A 19588-nucleotide genomic window follows, 5' to 3' on the forward strand; every position below is an offset into this window, starting at 1 on the left:
TGGATGGTACTGAAATCTCCGAACGACACTGAGGAATTCTGCAAAAAGCTGGACATTGAAAAACCACCTCTCCCACGATGGGATATCATCACAACGCCTGACTTTTCATTGGAAAAATTACCGGAATTTTGGATAACTCCATTGAAGCAAACTAAGAAGATGGTCTCTACACCTAATCCCAGAGGAGAAAAAGACTTGACCTTTGCCATCATCATCATCATTTATTTATATAGCGCTGTCAAGATACGCAGTGCTTTGCCATAAATAATGACACTTGAAGAGCACTCTTAACAACCTTATTTCCTTATTTGGGCACAATGCACCTCCTCTTCATAAATCTTTAAATTGTGTTTAATATGTTAATCAAAAATTTTGTGTCTTGCAGGTTAGACATTATATCTGAATGTTTATATACTTAGATGAGAAGCTCACAGGGTAAGAGTGTTATTTGGTGTAAGATTTACTTAATTAATACTAGTTTTGTATTATCTGTATCGGGTTGACCTTCTATTTCCCCCATTAAGATAGCACTTTTGTCCATCTTATACCTCTATAACCTTTAAAGAGAAATGTCCCTACGGGACAAAACCTATTTCTTATTGGTAATACCCCTGTACATAGTTCTAAATTCCACACCTAAAATATTCTTTGATTTTTTTCATTTTCAATATGACAGAGATACTAACAACTTGATATCGCTTTATTGCGAAAAAATATTATGCAACCTTAAATACACAAAATGGCTAATTGTAAGATTACATCAGTAAATGTTAATGGGTTAAATGAGCCTATTAATCACAATTATTTAATCACTGCAATAAAATGGGATCCAAAATCATTTTCATGCAGGAAACCCATTTTAAAGAAAATAATTATCCCAATATAAAACATAACCAATCTGATAAGATATTTACAGGCAATAATTGCTTAAAGAAAACAAATGGTGTGTTGATTGCTATGCATAGAAATATTCCATTTACAACAATTGCACCTATGCTAGAAGTGATGGTAGATGTATCATGGTAAAGGGGATTTTGTATGACACAAAAATAACTATGTGTAATGTTTATCTCACTAACAAAGGTCAAAACAAAATATTGAAGAGTATTCTATTAAAGCTTGAATCCTTTCAAGAAGGGATAGTAATTTCGGGAGGTGACTTTAACATCCCACTTAACCCCTTAATGGACATTTCATCCAAAAAGTCAAATTTACTATGTTCACTGATCAAAAGTATTAATCAACTTTTACATGACAACTTATTTGCTGATACTTGGAGAGATTTCCATGCAGATGGGAGAGACTATACACACTATTCCTGTGCTCATAAAAGCTATTTAAGAATAGATTATATTTTTCTGGAACACAGATTCCTAGAACTAGTTAAAAGTGTGTCAATAGAAAATTCTCTTTTATGACCATTGCCCAGTGAACTTGATATTTAAACTTCCCAATTTGCTGAAACCTCATTTTAACTGGAAAATAAATGACAATCTGATTAGCAAAGAACCCTTTAAAGAAAAAAACACCAAGAGACTCAAACAATTCTTCTTAGAAAATAATGTAAATGATACTTCTTACAGATGGGAAGCACATAAGTGCACGATAAGAGGTTTGTTGATTTCTTTGGGCTCCTTTGCTAAAAAAGAAAGGGAGAAGAAAATAAACTCATTATTGAAAGATATACATCATTTAGAATCCCTACATAAAAATACTTTTCAGATAAGGTCTTTAAAGAGTTAAAAGAGAAAAGATTTAAAAATGCTTCTAGATATCTCCAACAAAGCCTACACAAGGATTAAACAATACCTATATGAAAATAGTAATAAATGTGACAAATATCTAGCAAACAAGTTGAAATCTCAATTTATAAAATCTTACCTTTTAAAAATGAAAAATGATAAGCAACAAATGGTACATACAACTACAGATATAGCAAAATGTTTTCAAGACTATATACAAGACTATATAATTTAAACAAACAATATGCTAATAATTCTCACAGAGAAATAAAGAAAAAACAAATTAACCAATTTCTATCCCAAATTAAAATACCTTCCTTAGATAAGAGTATAGCCGAAGAATTAGACAAACCTTTTAATGAGGAGGAACTGCAAAAAGCAATAAAGAATCTTCCCCTGGGCAAAAGCCCAGGCCCAGATTGATTCTCCGCGAGCTATTATAAAATCTTTGATAAAATCTTAGTCCCTATATTGCTGGAGTTATTTAACTCACAGAATAGACACTCTCAAATACCAGAACAATCCCAAGAAGCCCACATTACAGTTATACACAAACCAGGAAAAGATCCTACTGAATGTGCTAGTTATAGGCCAATTTCCCTTACTAACATAGATCAAAAATTATTTGCAAAATTACTTGCCAATAGAATTAGTGTACACTTACCTGACCTAATCCATTTTGACCAAGCGGGTTTTGTACCTGGCAGAGAAGGGAAAAATAATACAATTAGAGCTGTAAACATAATAAAGTATATGAAAAAGAAAAAACGAGGAGGCCCTAATAATATCTATGGATGCTGTAAAAGCCTTCGATAGAGTAGAATGGTTATTTATTGAACACATGTTGGAAAAAATAGGATTCGGTACAGGTATAATAAATAAAATAATGTCCATATATATAAATATCCCAATGCTAGAATAAGAATTAATGGCACGTTATCAAATAAAGTCCCTATCAGCAATGGGACGAGACAGGGCTGTCCTTTGTCCCCCTTGTTGTTTATTCTAACTATTGAATCTTTACTACTTGCAATTAGGCAAAATATAGATATAACAGGGATTATATCTCATTATAAAGTATCTGCCTTTGCAGACGATTTGCTATTTTATATCACTAAGCCACATTTATCTATAGGGATGTAGCGAACCGCCGAGTATGTGTTCGCGTACGCCGTTCGCGAACACCGGCAAAAAATGCGAACAGTTCGCGAACTGTTCGCGAACTTCGAACATCCGAAAATCGTTCGATTCGAACGATCGAAGGAGTTTAATCGTTCGATTTTAGCGATCGAATGGTCGAATGGTCGAACGATTTTGACGCGAACGCCTATTGTCGAACGTCGCGCGACGTTCGCGAACTTGCGGCGGACGCGAACAGTCGAAGTTCGCACGAACTAGTTCGCCGGCGAACAGTTCGCTACATCCCTATTTATCTATACCTAATTTAATCAATCTAATCAATTGTTTTGGGTCTCTATCCAACTTCAAATTAAATTACAACAAATCAGAAATATTAAACATCTCCCTTTCAGAACAAACAATTACTTGATTAAAAAACAATTTTCCCTTTAAGTGGGCTAAGGTATCAATAAAATATCTGGGGATCCATCTCACCCATAACAAAAAATTGCTGTATAAATTGAATTACATTCCTGCTATAGAAACAATAGATAAGGACATTGTGAGTTTTAACAATGTATGTGTCTCTTGGTTAGGAAGAGTCAACATAGTAAAAATGATATTCCTTCCTAAGTTATTACATATATTTCAGAATATGCCTAGTGAAGTCCCTTTGAGATTTTTCAATAACATAAAATCAAAATTGTCCAAATTTATTTGGAAAGATTCGGTACCCAGAATAGCCTACAATACATTAATTAAACCAAAGGAAACGGGGGAATTGGCTTACCATGTTTGAAAACTTATTATTTTGCTATTAACATGGCACAACAGTGACTCCTCCAAATCCTTTATTGATGCAGAAAAAGGAGAAGAGATTCTCAGATTAGATTCTTTGATCTGGAAAGATGAAAAGAAATTTCCTTTTATGACCAAAGAAGAGGTAACAGCCCACCCTACATTAAAAAGTTTCATAGAATTAACAGTGAATTGTGTTTATCCCTCTATAATACACAAAAGCCATGAATATCCTGTAAATTATAGCCTTATAAACGGTGAGTTCTGATGTCATCAGTTATAAACGGTGAGTTCTGATGTCATTTCTGTCACATGACTCATTGAAATTTGTGTATTATAATTAATAAAGTACCCCCAGTTGCAAAATATGAGGATATTAGAAGTTACCTCAGTGTTCCATGACCTGTATAAAAACACTCAGCCTTCGGCCTCGTGTTTTTATATGGTCATGAAACTCCTCGGTAACTTATAATATCCTTATATTTTACAAGAGGGGGTACTTTATTCACTATATATTAACACCCATTCCAGAGAATTTATCAGCTCAGATAAACATAAGTAATACCGCATTTCCCCAGAAGGGGGAGTGCCAACCTAAATTATTCAGACTGAATGACTTTATAGAAGATAATACGATTATACCATTAGAAAAATTCTTAGTTCTATTTGAAAACAATAACAAGAATAAAGGGTTATACAAATCCGGAACAAATATCAGAACATTTGATATAAATTCTATAAGCAACAATCTATCTTGGTTTCAACACATTTTTTTAAAAAATATTCATATAAAAAGACCAATTTAATTTTTCTATAGAAGTCTGATCTCAAATGGAGACGCAAAACCTCCATTTTCCCATAAGTGGGAAGAGGAATTAAACTTTAACCTCTCGATGGATGAATGGGAAAAGATTTGCATCAATACATATAAAACATTTACCTCTACAGCATCATATGAATCATCTTATAAACTTTTGGCAAGATGGTACTTAACCCCAGTCAAATTAAAAAGCATATATGGCACAGAAGATCTCTGTTGGAGATGTAAAGAGGAAAAGGGTACCTATGAACATATTTGGTATGGATGCAAAATTTTAAAACCTTATTGGGAGGCTATACAATCTATTATTGACAAAATATATCCCAATCTTTTAAGGTTACATCCTTCCACAGTTTTACTCTTATATGATAATAATGTTAAAAAGATTATCAACATACCAACTATCAAATATATTCTAGTTTCTTCTAAGTCATTGATTCCCCGTAAATTGAAATCTAAAGAGCCTCCCATCTTAACAGAGTGGGTAAAACTAATTGAGGAGATAAGACATGCTGAAGAGGTTATAGCATATAAAAATGAAGTTTTGCACAAACACCTGAAAAATTGGAACCCCTGGATTTCTTATATGGAAAGAAATAAATGAATGTATATCAATATTGTTATTTATTTCTTGGATAATATTAAAAACATCTTGTTCAACTATATAAGTAACTTATAATTTACATATCTGTCATGTAACACAACGGCTTATGTAATATCCTGTTAAATATTTTTGAAAAACATTTTCTTGTAGGTGTGGAAAACTTTTTCTTTTCTTTTTGTCTTTTTCTTTGTATCCCCCCTTCTTTATCTTCTGTACCCCTGATACTTTTTTTGATATTGAAAACATAATAAAAAGAGATTTAACAAGAAAAAAAATAAAAGGAAAGTCTCTACTCCTGAGGATCCACTCGTAACTAATTTGTGACAGATAAGAGTCCCCATCATCTTGGTGTCGTAGGGAAGGCACGTTGAAGCTATTAGTTATCCCGAGGAGGTGAAGGGCTTAAGGCTAGTCTTGGTGATGAATCTTTTTGTTGGACTTTGGTCCACTGGGGGGCAAGCAGTGTCAGTGGCCCCACTGGTGTGGAGTCCTTGCATGGAGATGTCGCCTCCTTAAGTGATAAGCCAAGTGCCTTTAAAAATCGAACTCCATTTTGCGAGTTATTCAAGGTATAGGTTTGGCCTGCTCGCGTGACAACTAATTTAAATGGAAATCCCCATCTGTAAAGTATTCCATGTTCCTTCAATGTCTGCGTGACGGGCCTTAACTCCCTTCTTTTGCTCAGAGTGATTGGGGAAAGATCCGTGAAGATCTGGATTTTGTGGTTACGAAATCCCAGAATTTGCGATGCTCTTGTCTTTGCCAGAATGACTTCCCTGCCCTGGTAATAGTGAAAACAGGCAATGATATCATGTGGAAGCCTCGGCACTAAAGGATTGGGGCCTAGCGCCCGGTGCGCCCTGTCAAATTTCCAAATATCGTTTGGTGAGTCTGGGCAAATATGTGAGCATAAATCTTTAAGATAGCCTGGTATTTCTGGTGGGGTGACTTCTTCAGGAATCCCCCTGAACCTTAAGTTTTGTCTCCTCGACCTGTTTTCCAGGTCTTCACACATGTCGCGTAATTGGAGAACTTCCCCTTTAAGAGCGGCATTGTCTTCCTCTACATACATCAGACACTGTGCTATATCATCTGTATAGCTTTCCAGTTTGTCTGTACGATCCCCAAGATCTGTAACCTCTTTCTGTACCTCCTTTATTGCTGCATTAACAGCCGCAGCTACAGTCTGCTTAATGGTGGAAGTTAAGGCATTCTGCAGAAGCGCCAACTGATCCGCCAATATTTGTGGCATCACTGGCTGGCCCTCCATATGCTGTGAGGCAGCCAGGTCTGAGAGGGATCGTTGTGGGGAGTTGTGTAGAGGAGTGAGTGAGGGAGACATACTCACTGATGGCGAGGGTGAGGCGTCTGTGCACGGTGAGCTCGGAGGTGCCATCTTGGGATCTAGTCTGCACGCCACGGCCTGGAGTTTTGTGTAAGAATGGTGACATGGTGTGGTGTTGCGTTCTACTTCCTCGCTTTCCAATATTGTAAGGTCACTCATAGGTATTCCGATATCTGTTTCTCAGCTCTGTAGGTTGCTAACAGTCGGGTTTGCAGGGATCCCATCAAGGACCTCCTAAGATCTGCGTCCGGTCTCCACCATGGCTAAGGACCACCCCTCCATAGTATTTGTATTCCTACCAACATTCCCAAAAGTAACAGCTAATGTTAACCTGAATGCTCTCACATAGATTTACATTGCATTTTGGCACAGTGATTTTGCAAGTGTTCCTGTTGCTTCTCATTGATGAGAAACTTGTTGTAGGTGTAGTGTTGGAAGCTAATTCTAACACCATGTAGTATTTGTATCCCTGCCAACTTTCCCAAAAGTTACAGCTAATGTTAACCTGAATGCTCTCCCATGGACTTACATTGCATTTTGGCACAGTGTTACTTTTTTTGGTTAGTGTTCTTGTTGCTTCTCATTGATGAGAAACTTGTTGAAGGTGTAGTGTTGGAAGCTAATTCTAACGCCATGTAGTATTTGTATCCCTGCCAACTTTCCCAAAAGTTACAGCTAATGTTAACCAAAATGCTTTCAAATAGACTTGATAGACTTGATTTTGCAAGTGTTCTTGTTGCTTCTCATTGATGAAAAACTTGTTGAAGGTGTAGTGTTGGAAGCTAATTCTAACGCCATGTAGTATTTGTATCCCTGCCAACTTTCCCAAAAGTTACAGCTAATGTTAACCTGAATGCTCTCCCATAGACTTACGGTTTCAATCGTTTTTTATTGAGAAATTTTTCAACAGACATTAAAGGTCAAACTTTATATTTTGACATATCCATATTAGTAAGATAGTTACATTTTTAATACAAAGAAAGTTAAGAAGTTTTAGTATAATAGCATCAATTCTCTAAGTAATTCTGAAGGATCTAGTAAAGAATTTGTTTACATAGATGTATATCAGTAGTGCATCTATATATTGTATGCATCAAATATTATTAAATGCTATTAATATTAATAACTTTTGTAAAGTAAACTAAGGTTATGGTCATCTATTCTATGATATAAATTTACGTCTATTATTTCCAGATTTGGCAGAAGTGTTTTTAGCTTTTCTATCAGTTATCAGTTAACACAAAATCAGATGAGAATGCAAATATTAAGCTGTATGTTGCAGTTTCTCTTATTGTTGCCATAGTTCAGTGATGAAACTGTACTGCAGCTTATTAAAACAGTCTAGTATATCATATATATAGCTGATAAATTATTTTCCTTTGTGGATATGCATAAGGTTGTATATTCAGTTCTCTATAAAATATTTGTCTATATAACAACTATACAACTGTTTAACTAATCTATACTACTTGGTCCCAATTAGATTTTTCCAGAGCATGAGAAATGTACATTTACATGCAACCTCAAGTGATGATGAAGACTGATCATGATGAGGCCTATGGATATGTACATTCAGTGAGAGAGTGTTAATACATCAGAATTCCAGCAGTTTGGATTCCTTATACACAGTGGGCCATAGACTTGCCCTTCCCAAGAAAGACCGCAGATTACCACATTTAATTGACCAGGATTTTTCAGCTAACAAGTTAAACTCTACCCTTTTTAAAATTTCTTTAAGTGTTGGAATAGTTAGTGATTTCCAATAAACAGCTATGAGATTCCTAATTACCACAAAGATATGATTTATAATCAGTCTTTCCTGGGGGGGCAAATCCATAGTACCCAAGTGAAACAAAGCCATACCAGGGGGGATTGAATGGAGTGACATAGGTAATTGTTTAAGAAATTGCTCAATATCAACCCAGAGTTTAGTAAGTTTAGGACAACTCCAAAAAATATGTGTCATGGAACCCGTCTGGTTGCAACCTCTCCAACATAAAGGTGATGTTTTAGAGTCAAATTTTGAGATTTTATCAGGGGTCATGTACCATTGCCAAATACTTTTAAGAAGATTTTCATGATGATTAACACAGTGTGACGACCTCTTCAAAGACCTGACAGCCATTTCCCATTCTTCTATACTAATTTCAGATTGAAGGAAGTCTTGCCATTTATTCAGCTGCCATTTTGGGGCTTTTTCTTTCAAATCTATAAGTATTCTGTAGAAAATGGGTGTACCTTTTAAATGTAATCCCTCTGGCTTAAGAAGTTTATTGATTTTGGGAGTTAAGGTAATTGGGTTAGTTGGATATCTAGTTAAGAATTTATGTATTTTCGAATATAGGGGTCTATCAGATGTTGGGATATTATATGATGACATAAGTTCTTCAAACGGTTTAATATCAGAATCTGTCAATAGATCTTCTACTGATGTTATCCCACAAGCAACCCAGTTTTCTAAGTTAATATTTTTAATGACAGTATATAAAACTGTCAAAGATGTGGAGGATGGCATAGCTAAGGTATCTCCTCTGCACAATTTTATCATCTCCTTCCATATTCTGAGTGTATTAGCTGTTATTGGGTTTCTGATATTTGGATTAACCTTCCAAGTCAGTCTGGACTCAAGAAAAAGTTTATATGAATTATATGGTAGTTGTTCTTCCTCAATAGAAAGCCATTGTTTGGAAGTATCATTAGTCCAAACTGACCTGGATTGGTCCAAAATAGTTGCTTTATAATACAGCTCAATATTGGGGACACCTAGACCTAGATTAGAGGTATGCGAAGTCAAGATTTTATTAGAAAATCTAGATTTTTTGTTCATCAGAACAAATTTATTTAGCATTTTTTGGAGGGTAATAAAAAACTTTTGAGGGATTCTTATTGGGAGGTTCCTAAATAGATATAGAAGTTGGGGGAGTATTATCATTTTAAAGGCAGCTGATCTGCCTAGCCAAGAAAATTCTAATTTAGCAAGAGCTTCTAAGTTATTTTTAAATTTAGTTAACCAGGGGTTGTAATTTTCTCTATAAAGTTGGGCAATTGTAGGGGTTAGTTGTATACCGAGATATTTTAAGGATTTATTACTCCATGAATATTGACATGATTTTTTAAGGGTATCTATAGCATGTTGGGGGACATAACATGGAAGAATGGTTGTCTTATCTTGATTTAATTTGTAAAAAGATATCTTTGAAAAGTTTTCCAATTCTTTGTTTACATTTGGCAATGATACAAGAGGTTTTTGAAGATACAAAAGGATATCGTCTGCATACAAGCCTAGTTTGGTATTAGATTTTTCTAATTGTATGCCATGTATTGATGAGTTGTCTCTGATTTTTGGGCTAATGGTTCGAGAGTTAAGTTAAAGATTAGTGGCGAAAGTGGGCAACCTTGACGGGTTCCATTCTTGATATCAAAGGGGGAAGACAGTGATCCAGATGTCAACACTCTAGCAGATGGTTGTGTGTAGAGAGCCAGTATCGCCTTGTGCAGGAAATCAGGGAGACCAAATTTTGTTAACACCCTAGACAAATACAACCAGTTAACTCTGTCAAACGCCTTCTCCGCATCTAAAGAGACGAGGAGAGTAGGCGTTCGACAGAGCTTAAGTTTATGTAGTAGAGCTAGAACCTTACGTGTACCATCACTTGTGGTTCTACCTTTTATGAATCCAACCTGATCAGGGTGAATTAGTTGAGGCATGAAGGGGGCCAACCTATTAGCTATTACTCTAGCGTAGATTTTCATATCTGTGTTTAGCAAGGATATTGGTCTATAATTGACTGGATCTGTTGGGTCCTTCCCTTCTTTGGGTATTGTTGAAATAATAGCTGACAGAGATTCCTTAGGAAAGGCACCGTGGGTTGCGACCTCGTTAAACAAGTCTGTAAGGGGTTTAGCTAATATGCTTACAAATTTTTTAAAATAATCATTAACAAAACCATCAACACCAGGTGCCTTATCTTTTTTCAGGGATCCTATAGCAGATTCGACTTCTTGCTGATCAAAAGGGACTGACAAATAATTTTGCTCGAGTTCTGAAAGGGATGGAAGTTCTACATTTTCTAAATATTTATCAATCCCATGGGTAGATGGAATATGATTTTCTGGATTGTTCTCTAGGTTGTAAAGTTCCTCATAATAGGTGGCTAATGCGTCTGCTATATCTCGGTTTCAATAATTTTTTATTAAGTATTTTCAAGTATACATAGTCATATTGATGACATTATACATTATATATGTTTACATAAAACATAAATATATAAACATGAGTCATATGATGATCTATAACAACAATGTTAATATTTACATAATAACATATATTAAAAAGTTTCCATGTAACAGCCTATCTTAACAAACAGATATGTTATGTTATATTATATTCATATCTCAGTTGCCTTTAAATGTTTATTTCCTTTATCTGATGGTCAGTAAGGCAATTCAAGCGGATTGATGAAAAAAACACCAAAAATATGAATTTCTCCATTACATGTTTTTAAGATATTGGTAGATACAAAGTTGTTATATCTATTTAGGTTTGTTGAAGACTGATTCAGAATATTGCTAATTGATTATTCAAATATCAATATCTATTGCACCAGCTGTCAAATGCATTAAACAAGTTGAACCTAGTTACCATGAAAATGGAGGAATGATATCCCCCACATAGATCCCAGTGACTTCGGATCTTTGATCAAGTGCAGAAGGATACAGTACACATGTTTACTAGAAAATCTTATCTATGAGTATCTAAACTAAACTGAACTAAACTAAACTATACTAAACGAACATTCTAAACTAAGTTGCTTTGTTAAGTCCCAAGGTGTCTATTAGAGTAAGTTGTTCTTTATAGGCTGATCAGGAATAATATCCAACAAGGCCATAGATCATCTTTTACCCTAAAGTGAGGAGGCTTAAATTTCTTAACATTTATATAAAGATATATATACATCCCAAGGGCTCTAGAACTCCAAAAGCGTGGATTCAGTATAGATAGTAGGCCATAGGCTCGCCCTTCTCAGGAATGATTGTAAAGTGCCACATCTGATAGCCCATGATTTTTCTGCTAATAAGTTTGGTTCTACTCTTTTGAGTATCTCATCAATTTTGGGTATAATCAGAGATTTCCAATTACTTGCTATCAGGTTTCTGGTAGTGATAAAGATGTGGTTCAATATTAGCCTCTCCTGAGGGGGTAAGTCCATTGTTCCTAGGTGAAATAGTACCATACCAGGGGGGATTGTATCCAATGAGACTGGTAGTTTTTTAAGAAAGGTATTGATATCTATCCACATATTCTGGAGTTTAGGACAACTCCAGAATATGTGTAAAAGCGATCCTGTTTGGTTGCAATTTCTCCAACAAAGGGGAGATGCTTTAGGATCAAATTTAGTGATTTTTTCTGGAGTCATATACCACTGCCAAACACATTTAATAAAATTTTCCTGATGGGTGACACAGTGGGATGTCTTTCTTAAGGATTTATAGGCCATTTCCCATTCTTCCTGATCAATGTCAAGCTGAAGGAGCTCCTGCCACTTACTTAGCTGCCATCTGGGTGTTTGCGTCTGCTATATCTCTAGGGTGATGTACTTCTATTTTCGTCTTAGGGTGTTTTATTTTGACTATTCTTTGATAAATTCTTTTCCCTTTTATTTTTTGGGCCATAGCCTTACCCGCTTTGTTTTTTTCATAATACCAGGTCTCTTTGAGTATAGTCTGCCACTTATCATACTGATAGTACATACAATCTGCTAGTTCCTGTCTGGTTTCTTATAGTAATTGGGTTAAATTTGTTTTTTTATTGCAAAAAATTTATATTTCTAGGGATTTAATTTTATTTAATAGAGAGTCAGTTTTTTCCCTTATCTTTTTTTTCCGAATGGCACTCTGTTTCATGAATACACCTCTCATAAAGGCCTTGTGTGCATTCCAGAGTGTGGTTTTCGAAACATCTTTGGTATCATTAATTTTAAAAAATTCTATCAAATCTCTTTTAATTAAGGGGAATGTATGCTCAGAATGTATTTTATATTTGTTTATCCTCCATATATTAGGTTGTGGGAAAGAATTTTGGAGTTGAATCTTAACAGTTATGGGGGAGTGATCTGACCAGATTCTGGGGCCGATTTCAATACTTGAGATCAGTGGCAAGGAGAACCTGTCAACCAAACAGTAATCAATCCGTGTGAATGATTTGTAAATTGGGGAGTAATAAGTATACTGTCTTTCTTTAGGATGAAGGCATCTCCACACATCAAATAACTCAGATTAACTAAGATTGGTTGAATTAATGAGGGAGTTCTCCTAATTTTGGATGTACAGTCCATTTGAGGATCAACAACCGAGTTTAGATCTCCAGCTATAAATAAATGTCCTTTGGTGATGTTGGAGATTTTTTTAAGTTTTTTATTCAAAAAGCTTATCTGGTGTGAGTTAGGGGCATAAATATTTACAAATGTAAATTCTTGGGAGTTTATTGTTCCTGTAACTACTATCATTCTTCCATCAACACTACTGTATGTGTTCGTTACCACAAGTCCCAGTGTATCTTTAACAGCTATACATACCCCACTTTTCTTTTTCTTTTTTAAGATGGAATGGTATATTTTAGAAAATTGGTGAATCTTTAATTTCTCTGCTCCTATTTTGTTTAGATGGGTCTCCTGAAGGCAAATAATATCTGCTTTCTCTTCTTTTACCAATTTCTGTAACAGATACCTTTTTCTATATGAATTTAACCCTCTCACATTTAGTGATAACAACTTACAATTTTGTGACATAGCTAGTCAATAACCTGCTGTTACATGAAAACAAAAACATTACATTTACCCCATACACATCAGTCATCGGATCTTTAAATTGAGATGAAAGATATCCATATATCTCAGCTCTGGATAAAAAGAAAAAAGTTAGTTGGGACAGTAACAACAACAAACAAGAACAGATTATGATTAATCTTAACATCAACGTCGACAATTGTCGAAAGAGCAAAAAAAGAATCAATGACCTCACTGGCATCCGGTTCTGCCACTTGTCACTGAAAAAGAAGTTCACTAAAACAAAAACAAAAATAAGTGATTTCAAAAACTTCAAAAATTATTCCAAAGGCCTAACAGGCCAAGGTCCACCGATGTGGACTTTAGTTAAACTTTTCTTCTTAAGGGGAAGGTGTCACATCCCAAGGGGAAAGTTTAAAGAGGGGGGAAAGTTTATGGCTAGGCACCATGCAGTTCAGGTTCCTGCAGAAGCCACTGCAGATTTTTCATCCTCTGTTTTATCTTGGGAACAGTCCATCGGTTGTTGCTTGGACAAGGGTGTGGATCTAATTGGTCTATCCTTCTTGGGGTCCCCGGAGATGAAAACAGGAATGTTCCATTTGGCAAGTAGATCTTTACCTTCTTTTACACTTCTGATGACATGGGTAACCCCCTGGTCGTTGATTATCATCTTTGGGGGGAAGCCCCATGTGTAAGGGATCTTCTTGTATCTCAGAGTTGCCGCTATCTGCGAGTATTCCTTTCTGGCCTGCAGAGTTGCCTGTGAAAGGTCCTGGTACAAGGTTAAGTCTCGAAATGGATCTGGGAGCTTTTTCCCTCCTCTAGTGGATGCAAGAAGTAACTCCTTTACATGGTAAAAATGTATTCTGGTGATAACGTCTCTTGGCAAATGATCAGCTATGAAGCCAGGTTTAGGAAGCCTGTGAGCTCTGTCTATTACCAGTTCATTTTCAGAGATTGTAGGTAGAGTGGTTTTCAGTAGGTCTCTCACATACCCTTTTAGGTCATTGTTAGAAACTGTCTCTGACACCCCCCTGATCTTCACATTATTTCTTCTGTTTCTATCTTCTGCGTCAGCCAACTTTTCTTTCATCCATTTTACTTCATCCATAAGCTCCCGATGAGCATCAATAAGCTCATTATGTGCCCCAGTCATCTCTGATATCCTATTCTCCAGCTTAGTGACCCTCTGGTCCGTCTTTTTTGCAAACTGTGACACATGCCCTACCAGCTCCTTCATATCCACCCTGATCTCCGCCATGTTGTCCTGCATAACACATCTAAAGGAGATCATAAATTCTTTAAAGAATTGCTGGGTCATGGGCTGATCTGTGATCGGAAAGTTTATCAGGGGGTCTGGGGGCTTGTTAGCTGGGGGTGTCTGGGGTGAGGGTTGTGAGAGTTGTCCTACGTGAATCTCTCTGTTCTCCTGCTGCTCTGCTGGAGGCTGAGGTCTCATAGGCTTTAGAGGGCTGCGATCCCTTGGGTTGTCTTCCTCACTGTCTTCCTGCAGGTCTGCTGGGTTAGCCCTGCGGTGTGGAGTGTATAAGGGAGCAAATCTGTTCCTCTGGGATAGAGGAGTATGGTAGACAGAATCGTCCTGGTTCCCCTGTTATTGATCTCGGTCGCCATCTTGGATTTCTTCCTCAAAGAGATTTCTTTGTGTAGCTAGCTTCTTAGGAAACGGAGATCCTTTTTGCTTCTTAGTTTTCACCTTTTTCCACTCCATAGTGTTTAGGAGATGTTCCCCTACGATTTAAATCAAAACAAGGGCTTCCTAGGCTGCTTTAGGTAGCTTAAATCGGTGCTTTCAGCAGAGAGCTGCAGGCTCAGGCAGCCATTCAGCTCAGTGTCCAGACCACGCCTCCCCCATCGACTTACATTGCATATTGGCATTTTGATTTTGCAATTGTTCTTGTTGCTTCTCATTGATGAAAAAGTTTTTGAAGGTGTAGTGTTGGAAGCTAATTCTAATGCCATGTAGTATGTATATCCCTGCCAACTTTCCCAAAAGATACAGCTAATGTTAACCTGAATCCTCTCCCATAGACTTACATTGCATATTGGCATTCTGATTTTGCAATTGTTCTTGTTGCTTCTCATTGATGAAAAACTTTTTGAAGGTGTAGTGTTGGAAGTTAATTCTAACGCCATGTAGTATTTTTATCCCTGCCAACTTTCCCAAAGGATACAGCTAATGTTAATCTGAATGTTCTCCCATATACTTACATTGCATTTTGGCACAGTGATTTTGCAATTGTTTTTGTTGCTTCTCATTGATGAAAAACTTGTTGAAGGTGTAGTGTTAGAAGCTGATTCTAACACCATACAGTATTTGTGTCCCTGCCAACTTTCCCAAAAGTTACAGCTAATGTTAACCAAAAAGATTTCCCTAGACTTACATTGCCTATTAGCATTTTGATTTTGCAATTGTTTTTGTTGCTTCTCATTGATGAAAAACTTTTTGAAGGTGTAGTGTTGGAAGCTAATTCTAACGCCATGTAGTATGTTTATCCCTGCCAACTTTCCCAAAAGATACAGCTAATGTTAACCTGAATGCTCTCCCATAGACTTACATTGCATTTTTGCTCAGTGATTTTGCAAGTGTTTTTGTTGCTTCTCATTGATGAAAAACTTGTTGAAGGTGTAGTGTTAGAAGCTAATTCTAACACCATACAGTATTTGTGTCCCTGCCAACTTTACCAAAAGTTACAGCTAATGTTAACCAAAAAGTTTCCTATAGACTTACATTGCATTTTGGCACAGTGATTTTGCAAGTGTTCTTGTTGCTTCTCATTGATGAAAAACTTGTTGAAGGTGTAGTGTTGGAAGCTAATTCTAACGCCATGTAGTATTTTCATCCCTGCCAACTTTCCCAAAAGATACAACTAATGTTAACCTGAATGCTCTCCCATAGACTTACATTACATTTTGGCACAGTGATTATGCAAGTGTTTTTGTTGCTTCTCATTGATGAAAAACTTTTTGAAGGTGTAGTGTTGGAAGCTATTTCTAATGCCATGTAGTATTTTCATCTTACTCTGAAAGTGAGGAAGAGGAAGATATTCGCTCATATTTAAAATGCTTACCATCTAAAGCTGAAATCAAAAGCATGCTGCAGAACTTATCTGTTGTGTTAACTGATGAAATGAGAGATATAAGGAAAGACATAGTAAACATAGCAGTGAGAACTGACACTATAGAAAAAGCGCAGGAGAAATTACTTAAACACAATACATACTTGCATAAGACTGTAAAAAAGCAAGCTCAACAAATTGAGGAGCTTGAAAGGCAAATGGAGGACTTTGAAAACAGAAAGCCTCTTACTCTTAATCTGAGAGTAAGAGGCATCCCTGAAATAATTACTCAAGGTGAACTGAAACAAGCACTGTGGCAAATCTTTAACAGCATTCTCAATAGAGATACTGCAACTGAAATTAAAATGGACAGATTTCACAGAGTGGCTAAGACAAAAAATGCACCTCATGGAGCTCCCAGAGATGTCCTTTGCGCTCTGCATAATTTCACAGAGAAGGAGGAAATCATCTCTAAAGCAAGAGAAATAAACATCACATACGAAGATAGCAAAATACTAATTTTCCAAGACATCTCGTGGAAAACCCTCAGCAAGAGAAGAAATCTTAAACCTCTCACAGATGCTATAAAGGAAAAAGGCCTACAATTCAAGTGGGGATTCCCTTTTCACATATCGGTGAGAAAGGAGGGACAATGGATGGTACTGAAATCTCCTAAGGACACTGAGGAATTCTGCAAAAAGCTGGACATTGAAAAACCACCTCTCCCTGGATGGGATGTCATCCCAACGCCTGACTTCTCATTGGAAAAATTACCGGAATTTTGGATAACTCCATTGAAGCAAACTAAGAAGATGGCCTCTACACCTGATCCCAGAGGAGAAAAAGACTTGACCTTTGCCATAAATAATGACACTTGAAGAGAACTCTTAACAACCTTATTTCTTTATTTGGGCACAATGCACCTCCTCTTCATAAATCTTTAAATTGTGTTTAATATGTTAATCAAATATTTTGTGTCTTGCAGGTTAGACATTATATCTGAATGTTTATATACTTAGATGAGAAGCTCACAGGGTAAGAGTGTGGTTTGGTGTAAGATTTACTTAATTAATACTAGTTTTGTATTATCTGTATCGGGCTGACCTTCCATTTCCCCCATTAGGATAGCACTTTTGCCTATCTTATACCTCTATGACCTTTAAAGAGAAATGTCCCTACGGGACAAAACCTATTTCTTATTGGTAATACCCTTGTACATGGTTCTAAATTCTACACCTAAAATATTCTTTGATTTTTTTCATTTTCAATATGATACTGACGACTTGATATCGCTTTATTGCGAAAAAGTATTATGCAACCTTAAATACACAAATAGGCTAATTGTAAAATTACATCAGTAAATGTTAATTGGTTAAATGAGCCTATTAAAAGAGCACAATTATTTAATCACTGCAATAAAATGGGATCCAAAATCATTTTCATGCAGGAAACCCATTTTAAAGAAAATAATTATCCCAATATAAAACATAAACAATTTGATAAGATATTTACAGGCAATAATTGCTTAAAGAAAACAAATGGCTCTATCAATCAAAAAACCTGAACCTGAAGGTTAATGAACATTAACCTTCATTAACCTTCATATCTCTATACTCCATTCTCTATTGCTATGCATAGAAATATTCCATTTACAACAATTGACACCTATGCTAGAAGTGATGGTAGATGTATCATGGTAAAGGGGATTTTGTATGACACAAAAATAACTATGTGTAATGTTTATCTCACTAACAAAGGTCAAAACAAAATATTGAAGAGTATTCTATTAAAGCTTAAATCCTTTCAAGAAGGGATAGTAATTTTGGGAGGTGACTTTAACATCCCACTTAACCCCTTAATGGACACTTCATCCAAAAAGTCAAATTTACCATGTTCACTGATCAAGGGTATTAATCAACTTTTACATGACAAATTATTTGCTGATACTTGGAGAGCTTTCCATGCAGATGAGAGAGACTATACACACTATTCCTGTGCTCAGAAAAGCTATTCAAGAATAGATTATATTTTTATGGAACACAGATTCCTAGAACTAGTTAAAAGTGTGTCAATAGAAAATTCTCTTTTATCTGACCATTGCCCAGTGAACTTGATATTTAAACTTCCCAATTTGCTGAAACCTCATTTTAACTGGAAAATAAATGACAATCTGATTTGCAAAGAACCCTTTCAAGAAAAAATCGCCAAGAGACTCAAACAAATCGTCTTAGAAAATAATGTGAATGATACTTCTTTACATAACAGATGGGAAGCACATAAGTGCACGATAAGAGGTTTGTTGATTTCTTTGGGCTCCTTTGCTAAAAAAGAAAGGGAGAAGAAAATAAACTCATTATTGAAAGATATACATAATTTAGAATCCCTACATAAAAAATACTTATCAGATAAGGTCTTTAAAGAGTTAAAAGAGAAAAGAAAAGATTTAAAAATACTTCTAGATACAATCTCCAACAAAGCCTACACAAGGATTAAACAATACCTATATGAAAATAGTAATAAATGTGGCAAATATCTAGCAAACAAGTTGAAATCTCAATTTATAAAATCTTACCTTTTAAAAATGAAAAATGATAAGCAACAAATGGTACATACAACTACAGATATAGCAAAATGTTTTCAAGATTATTATACCACGCTATATAATTTAAACAAACAATATGCTAATAATTCTCACAGAGAAATAAAGAAAAAACAAATTAACCAATTTCTATCCCAAATTAAAATACCTTCCTTAGATAAGAGTATAGCAGTAGAATTAGACAAACCTTTTAATGAGGAGGAACTGCAAAAAGCAATAAAGAATCTTCCACTGGGCAAAAGCCCAGGCCCAGATGGATTCTCGGCGAGCTATTATAAAATCTTTGATAAAATCTTAGTCCCTATATTGCTGGAGTTATTTAACTCACAGAATAGACACTCTCAAATTCCAGAACAATCCCAAGAAGCCCACATTACAGTTATACACAAACCAGGAAAAGATCCTACTGAATGTGCTAGTTATAGGCCAATTTCCCTTATTAACATAGATCAAAAATTATTTGCAAAATTACTTGCCAATAGAATTAGTGTACACTGTAAAGGAAGGATGGGTCCCATCGCCCCCCAACCCCTCCCTGCCTCCCAGCAGGGAGGGAAAGCCATCAAACCCCTACTCCATTAACCCCTACTGATCAAACCCCTATTATCCCACCAACGATCCCTATCCCCTGTACCCCAACTCCCTCTTGTTGGTTCAGGGAAAGTTTAGCACCAGGAAGGGCGGGCAATTATATTGTGT

Source organism: Xenopus laevis, chromosome 6L (assembly GCF_017654675.1).
Source record: "Xenopus laevis strain J_2021 chromosome 6L, Xenopus_laevis_v10.1, whole genome shotgun sequence".
Classification (NCBI taxonomy): Eukaryota; Metazoa; Chordata; class Amphibia; order Anura; family Pipidae; genus Xenopus; species Xenopus laevis.